The 14,858-nt window shown below is 36.6% G+C and overlaps 3 pseudogenes; 1 reads left to right on the top strand and 2 right to left on the bottom strand.

The window, feature by feature from the left end:
* Positions 1 to 7,285: 7,285 nt before the first annotated feature.
* LOC120595205 (uncharacterized) lies at positions 7,286 to 7,398 on the bottom strand (annotated as a pseudogene).
* Positions 7,399 to 8,858: 1,460 nt separating this feature from the next.
* LOC120595110 (uncharacterized) lies at positions 8,859 to 8,977 on the top strand (annotated as a pseudogene).
* Positions 8,978 to 11,446: 2,469 nt separating this feature from the next.
* On the bottom strand, positions 11,447 to 11,562 carry LOC120595184 (uncharacterized; annotated as a pseudogene).
* Positions 11,563 to 14,858: the final 3,296 nt, after the last annotated feature.

Genomic DNA, 14,858 nt, shown 5'->3' on the forward strand with positions numbered 1-14,858 from the left:
GAAGCTAGGCCCATGAGAATAGACAAAACTACAACAAATGCTAATATGGAACCAATCAGAGTTACCGAAGAGAGCTTATGCTAGACAAATGACGAAAATTGGAATGGAATCCCAACAAACTGATTTAGACACAGAAACCCAGTGGCTATTAGATTTATGATCCAAAGGAGGACACATCTGATCCTCACAGGAGCAGAGATCATGCAACTCAGACCCATTACCCAGCTGATAAATTGAATCAAACCTTAGAGCATTTAGAGAACGTAATTTTAATTTACAAAGATCTTTGTTTGGGTAGCAACAGCCTGAAGATTAAGATGGCCTATACCTAATATATTATCCCTTAAAACATCTTCATGGAAAACAGCAGGGGAAGCTACTAATGTAATAACGAAATCAAGAGTATTAACTATGATTTATGATAGGGACATTCTCACCATTACATGCTGAAGCAAAAGAACAAATTTAAAAGGTTATCCTAAAAGCTGCACTCCCACAGGACAGAACAGCATTATTTACAGTATTTGCAGGTGCCAGAAACACAGAAGTGCTCAGTGACTTGATAAAAAGAGAAAAAGAGCTAAGGAACTAAGTCAAAATCAAAGCTATAGCTTTAACACCAACGTATATAGCCAGAACAGGCCTATACCTAAAGTAAATAGATCCAATCAAAATAGTCCATGTAGACCTAAATCTACAAAGCTTTTTTTGGTCATCTAAACAATTCAGCCTACCCTTTAGTCCAAATTACAAAAACCTAAATAGAAACCCAAGAAGCTATTTACAGGGAAATAAAGAATCTGTTAGAGGAAGTATACCTCAGAAAAAAGACTTAAGAACCCATTCACTATAAATAATAACCACTTTTTTAAACATAATGTCATTAATAGATAAGCCGTTGATAGACAAAGGAGAGAAAATCCCCCTATATAGGGACTGGCAGTCTATTGGCACAAGCTGGAGACAAATGCCAAGTTACAGTGGCCATTTCAATAGAAACCCCCTTTGTAAATATAAACACGTGTACTATTATGTTGTTAGATACAGGGTTCCAAGTAGCAATGATACAAGGATAATCCTACTAATTTAGAAAACTTTTAAAATAAAATAGGAGTAATCAAAAAATTGGGAGGAAAATTAATCCCAGGGACATGGGTACATAGATTCCTAACAGTTGATGATAGACCACCCATTAAGGCTAACTGCTTTACAGGTCCCGATTTAGAAAAAAATTCTGGAATGGATGTAATAGGATACCATATAACGAGGATGTAACAATTCCTAAAACTAAGTTGGCTACCACAAAATGGACTACAATTAAATTGCCTGTCCTATTTAAAATAACAAGTATGCTTTATAATACAATCTTAAAGAAGGATGTACTCAAATTAAGGAAAAAAATTCCAAAAACTCCTAAAAGAACTCCTACTGTTTTACCATATGATATCTCAATCTAGTCTGTTAAAAAACCAAATGGATAATAGATTTACAGTGGATTATAGAAATTTAAACACTCTCCCAAAATTGAAGTTATATTCTCAGTTACAGGCACTAACATAACAATATCACCACTACTGGATTTGGAACTTATTATACAGTGATGGACTTCTGACATGTTCTTTGCTATAACAATCGATGAGGAGAGCCAACTCATGACTGCATACACATGGGAAGGTAGACAGTAAATTGACTAAATTAGTACAAGGCTACCTTAACAGCCCAATGATAATCCATAACCTTCTGACACAAGATATCCAGGCTTTTCAGGAACACACGACACACATACAAACTATTATTTCCTATAATGATGACGTCCTTATCTATGGTGATAACTTGTAGACCAGATGAGGGTAAAGATAGACTTAATTAAATTCCTTACACTCAGAGGATGGACAGTCAACCTAGGTAAAGTTCAAGGACCTCAAATTACAGTGAAATATCTAGACATAATTTGGTCCTCTGAAGGTAAGAAAATACCAAACCCAGTCATAAACAAGATAGATTGTATATCAACTCCTACCACAAAAAAATTGTTTGGATATTGGAAACAGAATATACCTTATATAAGGATAATATTAAAACCCATCTATGAAACAACTAGGAAGAGTAGAAAACTTAGATGGACAGAGACTCAAGAGGCAGAATTTACTTATTTGAAAAATGTTGTCAGAACTTTTAACACATTGGTACCAGCTAATGTGAACTCTCAAATACAAACTAGAATGCCTATACTCTCAAGGGTTCGCAACACGGTCACTGTGGACTAAAATACAACAGGACCCCAAATTTTACCCAATTGTGTTTTGGACCAAAAAGTTCCCATGGTCTGAGAATAGACACAGACCAATTGAAAAGCTCACCAGGGCACTCTGTGAGGCTCTGCAAAACACAGAGCCACTAACAGTAAATAAACTCGTTATACTTAAAACTCCAACAGCCTATTTTGGAGTGGGTAAAATAGACTCCTCACAAAGGGATTCTACTCCGACCATAAAGTCCCAATATGGAAATGGTATCTGACATCCAGAGGGTGCAGATATGAGTGTGTATTTGGCAGCCAGCCAAACAGACTGGGGATTCTGGGCAGCTGTATCAAGTAGGACTTGTGCATAGGAATTTACACTGGGCTTGCAGCTAGGTCAGTTGTTGTCAGTAGGCTGAAGCACAGGATCTTACCTGGAGCTTGCAACTGGTATCTCTTTGTCTTTATGTCCCACTGTGCCAGCTCTCAGGAGAATTTGTCATGAGGGGTCCCAGACCGTAAGAGGCCAATTGTCATCTCAACCTCGTTGCTTTACTGCCGTAGCAACAAAGGGCTTTTATTGTCTGAGACTACTCTAGAAGTGAACTTTTTAGATCTTGTGAGGCTGCATCTTTTTCTCTAGTGGAAGCCCCTATCTTTCTTGGTTAAGCCATAAAAAGCCTGTGCTAAAAGCCCATGATACCAAACACAGATTTAATATTTAATTGCAGTTTCTGCCTCTCAATTAGTTTGTAATTTCCTAATCCAGACTAGTGAGGTAATCTGCTTGATAGGACCCCCTGCATTCCCCTAAGAGAAGATGTTTTAGATTGAAATAATCCAGCTCTTAACTACTTAGTCACACCTTCTTTCTGCCTATAAAAACTTTCCATTTTGTACAACCCCTACAAACTAGAGGGCCCTTCTAAATTGCTAGTTGGGATGTTGCCTGATACACGAATCACTGAATAAAGCCAATTCAAGCTTCGTAGTTACTGAGCTGAATTTTTAACATTCCAAAGATATAATTTACCAAACTGCTCTAAGTTATAGGTAGCTTAATAGAAAAAAATTTTCTTAAATTTAGAAGACAAACGTTAAAAATTAGCAATGTTCCAAACAAGTCATAAAAATTAGTCATCCTCATCAGTTCATTCAGAACCATATAATTTAATTTGATCTTGTTGACAGTTTTATGAAGCCATCAGTTCTTCCATTAGAGATCTTAAAATTTTTACCTAGTTCAATGGTAAGATCTGAAAACTTACCAGAAACCTGTGTTTCAGAGTAAGTAATTTTAGAAGTTTGGGGGTAGTAAAAAGGATTGGTGGGCTTTGAATTGTTTACATAAAGTGCCACACCCCTGGATCCTGTAAGGACTAGATTTGTAAAGGACAGCAGTTTTCAATTCCTCAAAGACTTGAGTTGTCTAAATGACATCATAGGATGATCCATTTATATAACTACATTATCTTTCTTTAATAAAATCTTTTCGTTTCATTTTAGCTTAGGGGAGGAGGCTTGAAAAAAATTTCTGTCAAGCTCTGATATATCAGCTATTTTCACAAGTTTAGTGAGACTGGTGGCCTTCCATCTTATTCTGCCTTTTCATCTATCCATTAATCTCAGGAAGTAATTCATTTTCAATAACTTTTGAAGATTCTCCCTTGGTTTAAGAAATTCTTTTGCTTAGGCCCTTTGGCCTTGACCTAGGAGTGAAAGATAGCTGAGGAGGATCACGTGTAGCCTCAGGTAGTTTTATTTTAATAGTCTCTTCAGAGTGGAAAGGCAATTTAGACAAAGGATTACTAGAATGAGTACTCAAAGGCTAGCCATTATATTTCTTTGCATCCACTTTTTAATTTGGTCTTTCTATAGGTACCAATGATACAGCTGTTTAAAATGAGAGCTCTCTAAAAATTTCCAATTTAGAAGTTTATAAATTCAGAGGATCCATAGTCTGGCCATTGATGACCCATTAATCTCCATAGTAACTTTAATAAGGCTTTTATGGCTTAACCAAGGAAGCTAGAGGCTTCTGCTAGAGAGGAAAAGATGCAGCCTCACAAGATCTAAAAATTTCACTTCCAGAGTAGTCTCAGACAGTAAAAGCCCTTCGTTGCTACAGGCAGTAAAGCAATGAGGTTGAGATGACAATTGGCCCGTTATGGAATGGGACCCTTCATGACAAATTCTTCTGAGAGCTGGCACAGTGGGACATAAAGACAGAGAGATACCAGTTGCAAGCTCCAGGTAAAATCCTGTGCTTCAGCCTACTGACAACAACTGACCTATCTGCAAGCCCAGTTTAAATTCCTGTGCACATGTTCTACTGAATACTGCTGCCCAGAATCCGCAGTCTGTTTGGCTGGCTGCCAAACACACAGTGCTACCTGCACCTTCTGGATGGCAGAGACCAAAGAGGGTATTCTCATAGCTCGAAACCAAGCTCTCAAAACACATAAGACAAACGATATATCAGATAGATGACAAAGAGAAACAATGACCATCTCTGGGAGGAGAAAGGATCTATAGCAAAGTTGCCATGTACAGGGATCTTAATAGTGAGTCAAACCAATAAGCTTTTTCATGGTTTAACCAAGGCAAACAGTTCATTCCCAGAGTTAGAAACAGCTGTTCCAAAACACAGGGAATCCCTTGTTTTCCCCCTTTTTGAACAGAATATGATGACTTCCCAAGCCAAAAGATAACTCATTTTTTTCTTAGATCCACTATGTTCGGATACACAACCCATTTGGCTGTGCTCCAGATGCATCTACATCTTCCGACTGGCAGAAAAGAATGATGAGGGGCCTGTTTTTACCATCTGTGAGAGGAAAAGAATTAAGAAAATCCTTGAGTACTCATCCCAAATAACGAATAGCTGCTAAACCCCGGGAACTAGTTCCACAGATATTTTCTTCTGCTAAACCGAATTTAGAAGGAGAAAGACTTCTAACTTCTCTCCAAAGCTGCAGAAAGATCTGGGAGGCTGACTCGGTAAGATGCTTACTTCTTGTCTGCTGTTCCTCAGATGTCACAGGATCTGTCAGCTGCAGCATTCTGGAGCGGGGCAGGGGGCACAGGGATCCAGCCAGTAAATTTTATCCTGCTGACTAAACCAACTGTCGAGGAGTAAAAATTTCTCTCTACTATTCTAGGTTCTTCTGTCCGTTCTAGTAATAAAATTGAAACGAGACAAAATATCAGGAGAAAAACGAATTAAAAGTTTAATAATATAAACATGGGAGAGACCCAGAAAAACTGAGTAACTCAGTAAAATGGCAGAAGCCATTACCTTAAGTACTTCTTTCAACAAGGTAGAGAGTCAGTTATGGAAAGTTACCAAGAAAAGCACAGTAAACAAAAGTAAGATTGTTATGCAGATTTAAGTCCAGGCCTCCTACTGTGAGGGAATCACCCTTACAAATGGAAATTTCCCTTACAAATAAAAATGTCCTTTTACAAAGGATAACTTATTAGTTTTCAGAGCTTCTCCCTTGTTTTTTCTTAAAAGTAACCAGCCTAAAATAATTTCCCTAAAGAGGCACATTTTGGGATGGCAAACTCAGCTTCTCCTTAGGGACAATAGAAGGAAAAAGATAATATTCAAGGTTAATAGAAGATAAAGGAGCTATTAAAATAACTGGAGAAATATTCCACACTGAAAATGCTAAAATTATTCTAATAAATATTAAGTCATACATTAGAAAACTTAAGACAAGTAGAAGCACATCTGGAAAATGAGACTAATAAAGTCAAAATAACTGCAGGAATTGAAAAAAGAACAAAAACATGCTTTCCCCAAAGTTATGACAGCTTTGAATTCTAAAGTTATGGCAATCAAACTGTAACTGTGAAGATCTTCATTTCTTTAAAATTACCTCTCTTTCTCTTCAATTCAAACTGGCCTTGGGCTCACTTGTTTCTTTTCTTTCCTTATCCTTCTGAATACTGCAGGAACCACACCCTTAATCATTAAGCCCTTAGATCAGCATCAAACAGTCTTAGGAACAAAGCCTCAAGTCTGTGGACCACAGAAACAGAGTCAAACTAAAGATAACATCTTGCAGCTCCACACCCATAAGGGCAAAACGACTGGACCCTACTGGCATCCCCTTGAAACCAGACAGAAGGATGCCATGACTGACATCAGGACCTGATGCAATGATGAACTGCCTCCTATCCTACCCTGATCAATCCATAGAGCCCACGACCCCAACTCCCTTACTTACTAATGAGTTCTCCCTTGTATAACCTATTCCCTAGAGGCCATTGGGGAGACAGGTCTTCGAGCACTAGCTCACCTGTGTCTTTGGGCTTGGTGCCATTTCCTTAAATAAACCTCTGCTTTCATTGCTGCAAACTCCTATCTGTATCTCTTTTGGCTTTGACACATGCAGGCAACATGAACCCCTTGAGTTTGGTAATAAAACACATGCCTGACAGTGCTATGCAAGTTTGTACTCACTTTACAAAAATGGCTTTTACGTGAAAACCCAGTTGTCAAGGAAGCTTAACTGAGTGGTTTAAGAAATTTATTTTTGATCTTTTGGTGAATGGATGATGGCATCATGTTAAAGAGTTTTTTCCTATACCTCTATCAATAATATTAGGGATTTGGTTGTCTAAACTGATTATTAAACTATAGTGTAAAAAAGTGTGTGTCAAAAGAAAAATTCCCATAAAATATGAGTGTTTGTGATTAGATTGTAACTGATAATAGAATCACAGGGTGGACCGATATTTTTGCTGAACTTAGATTTGACCCAGGCATTACATCCTTAGGATTAATAAGTATGTGAGTGATTTGAAATCACAGGGTGGATCGTAGTATTTTGGTTTAATATGATCTGAAATCTACTTATTTATGATTTAAGCAAAGTTATTTTAATCCACTTGTTTATGACAAAGAAAAAAAGTTTCTTTAAGTAAGTCATGTCAGAATGTCATTCTATACCATTCTGCATCTGTTTTGTTTTTAATAAAAATCTACACACGAATGATTTTAAATTTTATTTTATTGTTTTCTTATTTTTTTAGCACCTACAGCACCTGGTATTCCTAGGTGGTCTCCAAGTACTAACCAGGCCTAACCCTGCTTAGCTTCCAAGATCAGATGAGATTGGGTGCGTTCAGGTGGCATGGCCATAGACTACATGTTTTTAATAAGCAGTCAGCAGCCCAGCTGCTGAGTGGCCCTGCTGGGGGCTTATGGATAAGAACAAACACGTGGAAGAGTAACTATGGCAAGGGGACATTTAGACTATAAATACTAAGAGTTTGTGAGGACTATTTGAGAGTTTGGGTTTGGATGAGGCAACCCTTTGCCAACCCCAAAACTCTCCAAAGACTCTTGGGGCACTAGCTTCCATCATGGCCAGGCACTCCTCCTGGACTATGGTGAGAAACCACACAGCTGTAGTGAAAACGACCAACTTGCCTACCAACACTGGCATCTTCATTCCTTAGCAACATGCTCTAGCAACAGGGCACTTTCATTTTTGCATTGGCAGCTGGAAATCAGCTCTTACCTTCTCATTTCTGCCTGCCAAACTTGGCCTTGGTGGTGACCCAACCCAAAGTAGTCTTGTACTCAGGTCAGCTTCAGTAAAAGGGTGGAGATACCTGGGTCCTGGTGGCATTACTGAAATGCTCAGTCCTGAGTGTGCCCTCCAAGGAAGTATATGCTTTGTGGGATAAATTCCTCACTGGCCGACTCAGTTTGAGTTGTGGATCTGCAGAAAGCATCCTATCAGGTGGATTCATCTAGATCTTGCATATTTCTTATTAAGTTCCTCCCCAAGGATATTTTACAGATAAGGAAACTGACCTCCAAAGAAGTGAAGAAATAGTGGAAATAGAAGATAGTAATATAGAGAAAATTAATCCAGGTAGCCTGATTTCTACTCTATTGCCAATTGATTTGGGATATTTTAAATCAAGAAACAGAAACACAGGTTTCTACTGAGATGTCTCAAAATGATCAAACACCTTTAAAATGCAAACCATTTAAATTTTGATATATTTAGTTTATTTTGTCACTTAAAATTATGACATAAAATGTTGGCCACTGCTAGAGTGGGACAATATTCAGTCAAAGGCATAGTGTAGAAAGAGTAAGGAAAAAAGTGAGACAGAATCCTCCAATAAGAAAAAAGGAAAAGAAGGAGCATATGAAAAGGACAGGAAGAGTTAACTCTTAAGATAGCACCTACTATGTGCCAGACACTGTTTTAAGCTCTTAAACTCATCTAATCCTCACCACAACTCTATGAAGTGGGTGTACTGTTGTCATTCCTGTTTTACAAAGAAGGTAAGTGAGGTCTAGAGAGGTTAATTAAGCAACTGGCCCAAGGTTACATAGTTAAGTGTCTAAACCTTTGAAGATTAGCAATCTGCCTCCAGAGTCTATGCTTCTAACCACCATGCTTTATTTGCTCTAAAAGAGAAAGACTTGAATCAATTGTATTTGATGTTACAGGGTGGGAGTAAACAAGAGAGGTTTCAAGTGTCATTCCATTTCTATGCAGAGGATGGAGGGCATGGGCTAGGATGTGCATAGGACAACGATACCATAAATACAGTTAAAAGGGAGATAAAATATATACAGTGAGTCTATGGCCATGCTACCCTGAGCATACCTGACCTTGTCTGATCTCAGAAGCTAAGCAGGGTTGGGCCTGGTTAGTACTTGGATGGGAGACCATCTAGGAATACCAAGTGCTGCAGGCATTAAAAAAAAAAAAAAAATATATATATATATGTATATATATAGTGAAAAATATGTATAGTGAACAAAAAAATATATATAGTGAAAAAATATATAAATATATATAAATATATAGTGAAAAATATATATAGTGAACAAAAAATATATATATAGTGAAAAAATATATATAGTGAAAAATATATATATATAGTGAAAAAATATATATATAGTGAACAAAGGATTAATAGACAGTGGAAGAATATATATATGTATATTAGAATAGACAGTGGAGAATATATAAATGTAAGAAAAAGACAAATAACCTTTCAGAAAAATAGGCAACTGTACTAGTGACTGCTGGCATTGCAAAGCAAAACTACAGAGAGATGCCATTTCTCCCACTCTGGCCCAAACTGAAGATATGAAATATGAATTTTGAGGTCATGTGGATATTCTTGGTAAGAATATAAATCAGTATTGCTACTTGGAGGGACATTTTGGCAGCATTAATTCAGGTTAAAATATTAAAATAAAAATATTTAAAATAATATTGATTACAATTAAAAACATTGCTTTAGACATTCTAATTTCAAGTTTTCATATGTATAGCTAAACAGGTGTTCAAAAGAAGGTATGCAAAATAATTGGAAACAGTTTTTGCATAATAGTTTAAAATTTAAAAAATTTTAAATTTCAACACGGAAATAGATAAACTATGGTAATAATTTACTCATTCATTTGTGGGGCAGAGGAAATTTTTCCTTCTTTTCTCTCTTAGTTTTGCTGGCTGGTCTAATAATCAAATTGACAAGAGACAAATTATTAGGAGAAAATAACTAAATTTACTTATGTGTGTACATATGAGGCTTCCATAAGATTATGAGACTCCAGGAGAAATCAGCAGTGAGGTTTACACATTATCTTGAGCTAAGAAGAAGAGCGGGGAAGTTGTGGTTTGGGACTTTGAAGGGCAAGAAGGCAATTCACATGGAGATAGAAAAGCAAATGTTTGGTAAACAAATGTTTGCTGGGCCATCTTAACAATGGGACAGAGAGGACTTTGTTAGGGCCTCCTTGTCTGTCACTTACTAGTTCCTATTAAACTGTAGTTAATCGATGACAATAGCTCCCTTTCTGGAGCAGGTCCTCTATTTAAATTTTTTTAGGCAGTTAGTAGGAAGGTCAAGGTTTTTCCTGACTTTCGTTTCTTAAAAATAGCCAGCTTAAAGTAATCTGTATCCCAAAGAGGCATATTTTAGTGGTAAACTCTGCTCCCTTCACACTAAACAAATATTATTGCTTACTAGGCACTAGCCATTATTCTGATCATTGAGAATAAGTTGACAATTATCTTTATGAACTAGAGGAAGATGATAGGATGAAGCAGGGGCTAACTAAGCTTCCATACAATGTTTCATTTACAGCCCAGACCCTCTGCCTTAATTCTTTCCTCGGACTTTGATAGAATTATTTCAACCTGCTCCGTCAATCACACTGGATCCCCATATAATCACTGCAAAAACAAAAACTTTGTTTATGTATGTATTTAGGTATGCCACCATTTGAAAGGATAAAGGAACAATAGAGAATTCTAAAATAGAGTTGAGGAAAGCTGGAAAGGAGAGTTCCATGCCTCTACTGACCATCAAGAAAAGCTGGAAGATGTCCCAACTGCCTGGATGACTTTTCACTGAAATGCAAAAACATTGGCTTCTTAAATATGCTTCCAAAGATTTGTGCCTTACTCCCTAAACTGCTTTCAATGAAGCCAGGAAATTGCCAAATAATTGGTTAAGGAGAAAGACTTCAAGGGACCAATTTGTTATTGTGTTTTATGTTAATATCTAGTTAGGACAAAGACAAAGAGCTCTGTTCTGGTGCTTAAACGGCCTCTGGAGAATAGATTCAATTAAGAAAGAGATTGGTGTTTCAGCCATTCCCAAAACCTTGGCAAGCTCTCAATTTAGACCATAACATGCTAGTTTAAAAAGTGTGGGAAAGAGGCCAAGTGAGTGAACAACACCTCAAGGAGTTAACAAATCTAAAAGATGACTTTCCTGATGACTCTAAGGCTCTCCTTTTTATTTATCCAGAGCTTTCTGAATGTAAGGAGTTTTGCTCTAAAAATGGGAGACCAGATGTGTTCTCAAGGGGAAATAAAAAGAGCTCCAATATCATTCTTCTTTTAAATAAGTTACAACATTGAATATTTGTCTGCAAGGAGCCTTTCTATGACCAAGATGAGGAAGGTGAGATACAGGCACTTGGAGCCCAACTCTAGGCTCACCTCCATCATCACACCTGAGGTAAAACACTACCCAAACCTCAGAACCAGGTTCCTCTAGGAGCTCTGGGGGTCCCCAGATTGTCCTGGCTGAGAACAGGAAGAAGCAGGTCTTCAGGGAAGCTCAAGAAGACTCCTGAGCAGCAGGCCTTATTTAAAATTCTATTTATTTATTTATTTATTTATTTTTATTATTTATTGTTATTTATGCCTACAGCACCTGGTTTTCCTGGGTGGTCTCCCATCCAAGTACTAACCAGGCCCAACCCCGCTTAGTTTCCGAGATCAGACATTGGGCTTGTTCAAGGTGGCATGGCCATAGACCATGGACTGTAGCTCCACTGGGGCATGAACCCAGGACCTTCTGCATGTAAAGCAGACGTGCTAACCACTACATTGGAACCGCATCCTTAAAATTCTTTATGCAAGAAAATTACTGGCACTCCTCTCACCAGTGGGCTCCCACAGAGTCAGGGCCCCTGATAACTCAAAGCTTGGGACCACAGTAGGCAGCCCAGCAGTCCCCACCAGACAATCTCCACCTGGGAATCCAGTGCCGTTGTGAGCAGCCCACCTGTGTCTCAGGGTGAGCCAGCACAGCCTGGCAGTTAGGCACATTAACTTATGTGATTCAACAACTCTTGATAATTAGGAATTATTAATGCCATTTTGCAGGTAAGGAAACTGAGCCTCAGAGAGATTAATAACTTCTCTGAAATCACATAGAAGTGCTTTTTGAATCTAGGCTTCAAAGTTTGTCATTCTCCTTCATCTCTTGGATTCTCTATAAGAAATTTTCTAAGCTTTTGGAATAATCAAACGCACACTTCTTTTACCAACAGCTTCAGCTGTGACAGAACCTCAACATTCATTTTTACTGGACTAACACTTACATGACTCCTTTTTGTTGGATAGGCAGTAGTTAGATTTTCGCTGGTATATTAGGATCAAAGTCAACTTTCTCTTACTACATCCTTGAAGATCAACGGATTTTTTGTTTTTATTTTTAAATTGAGGTAAAATTTAACCAATTTTAAAGTGTACAATACGGTGGCATTAGTTACATTCATTAATTACATTCAGAAGTTGTGTGCAACCATCACTACAATGTTTCAAACAGAAAGTCTAATCGTTAAACAAAAACCCTCTATTCTCTTCTTCCCCAAGCTCCTGGTAACCTCTAATCTATTTTCTGTCTCTATGAATTTGCTTACTCTAGGCCTTTTGTATAAATAGAATTATATAGTTTTGTCCCAGGGTCAAAGAGTTTTAATTGGCCACGAATATTAAACCCTGCAAGTTGCTGATTAGCTGTTGAGGAACAAATAATAAGCAAGAACCAAGACAAAAGAGTTTCAACGACAACCACAGACAGCCTCAATGGCTTATCATTATTAGAGAATTCACAAACCAAGTACCTAAGAAAGGTCATGCCTTTGTAATGCATATTAGCCATAACCTCTTTGAAGATGGTACTTTTAATTATGCTAACTCAGGTGCACCTCTAGAGAATTTACTTAAAGTATATTGTTTTATAAACATTGCGAGAGTCAAAATGGTGGAGTGGCATTTACTATTAAAAACAAAAAAACAACAAAACATTAAGCAGCTACCATAGTGGAAGGAATATAAATCGTAGCACCAGGAGAATTGGATTCCAGTCCTAACTCTACCATAACTAGTTAGACACCTAGTGATACTTGTCTTAAAAGCAGTTTCTTTATAGTAATGTGGGGATAACAAGAGTGTGGATTACAAGAGATGAGAAACATGGAAACAGTTTATAAATCGATAGTTATCCTCCCCTCATGTTGGTATTATTATTGTTACATATTTGACTTTGGCTAAAAAGAAAATGTAGAATACTATTATGTGGAATCACTAGTTACACCATTATGCTTGATAGATTATTCATACTCATTGGTAAATTGGCTGTTCTAGGAACTTTCTGCTTATTGCTTCTTGATGATCAACTATCATAATTAGCTCCCTGATAGGTTTATTTGTAAATCCAAGTGGTCTGAATCTAAAGCTGGGCTATAGAAAATATGTGTAAAATATTTAAGCTGTTCACAGGTTGGCAATATGAATAGTTTGCACATAAGCTACTTTTCAATGGGAAAATGTTATTTTGTATACCTGTACAAATACTAAACAATTGTTCAATGAAGCTATTTTCTAAATACTAATTGTTTAATATTGTAGTCCTGATGACTAGGATAGTGTCTGCCATATAATAGACACTCAATAATTATTTGTTGAATAAATGAATGAAAGTCTTTTTATTTTTATTTTTAAATTTTATATTTTTTCAATTATAGTTGACACAAATGAAAGTCTAGGAATTTATCCTAATATTGGAGGGAAAAACCTGTAAAGGCATGAAGCATATTCTCGGTTACTAGGCATATGGAGATAAACGTGAATGCTTGATCTTTGGACAAGAATCAACACTGATTTTACAAAAACATCCCTAGGGAAGAATTTCACGATTGCTGAAGGTACTAAAGTATTCCCAACTCTATTCAAACTTCTGGCACAGCCACTCTGGCTCTGTGCTACGTGTTTTCATTACACAAATTAGCAGAAAATACTTTTTGTCACAATAGGTCTTTACATACCTCTGATGGGGCTCAAGGAAGGCTGCCCTCAAATGTGCCACTTTGACATATTGATTATTTCAAATTAAAATTACTTAAGAAAGAGCTGACCCTCCTTTGTCTCCCTGAAAACAGGAAATAAATCTCCCATGTAAAAAGTACCCTCTCTAGACTTCCTTTTGTTTAATATGTCATTTCCTGTTCAATAGGTGCAATAATATTTTTTCCTAAAATAAATGTTTACTTAAGACTTAATAAAATATGTTTTCCACCTGGAACTACTTTTTACTTAATATCAGATAATTTAATATCAGAGAGGTCATTTTTATTCAATTAAAAAAAATTTTTTGAATAGGTAACACTTTCATAGGGCTCAAAATTCAAAAAATACTTTTAGTGAAAAAGATACCTTCCAGACCCTGTTCTTCACTCATAGTTTCATTTCCTACAGAAATCTGTTTCTAATTTCTTGTATAATCTTAGTCCCTAGATAAATACACATATATACATATTTTTTTCTTCTTTTCTATACAGATAGCATCATACAATACACTCTTTAGCACTTTGCTTTCCCTCCCCTTAATAATATACACAAAGGTGGTTTAATTTTAGAGCATTAAAAACTTTCTCATAATTTCTTACAGCTACATTAATAATATTTCATTGTACGTATGTAGCATTTAGCCCATCCCATACCGATAGACTTTTAGATTATTTCTAATCTTTCATTGTAACAAGCAATAATATAGTGAATAACCTTGTGCATCAGTTTGCACACCTGTGAATACATCTGTGGTATAAATCCCTACAGATGCATTAATAGATAGAGCCAAATTTCTTTCCATAGAAGTTGACCAATTTCTCTACCATGTGTGTATTTGAGTATCTATTTCTCTACACCCTCATCAACAATATGTATCAAATATTGTACATTTTTAATCAGTCTGATAGATAAAAAGTGATTTTTTAGTTCTGTTTTAATTTGTATTTATCTTATTACAAGTGGCACTGAATATCTTC

The sequence above is a fragment of the Pteropus medius genome, unplaced genomic scaffold (genome assembly GCF_902729225.1).
Source record: "Pteropus medius unplaced genomic scaffold, Ma_sr-lr_union100, whole genome shotgun sequence".
NCBI lineage: Eukaryota > Metazoa > Chordata > Mammalia > Chiroptera > Pteropodidae > Pteropus > Pteropus medius.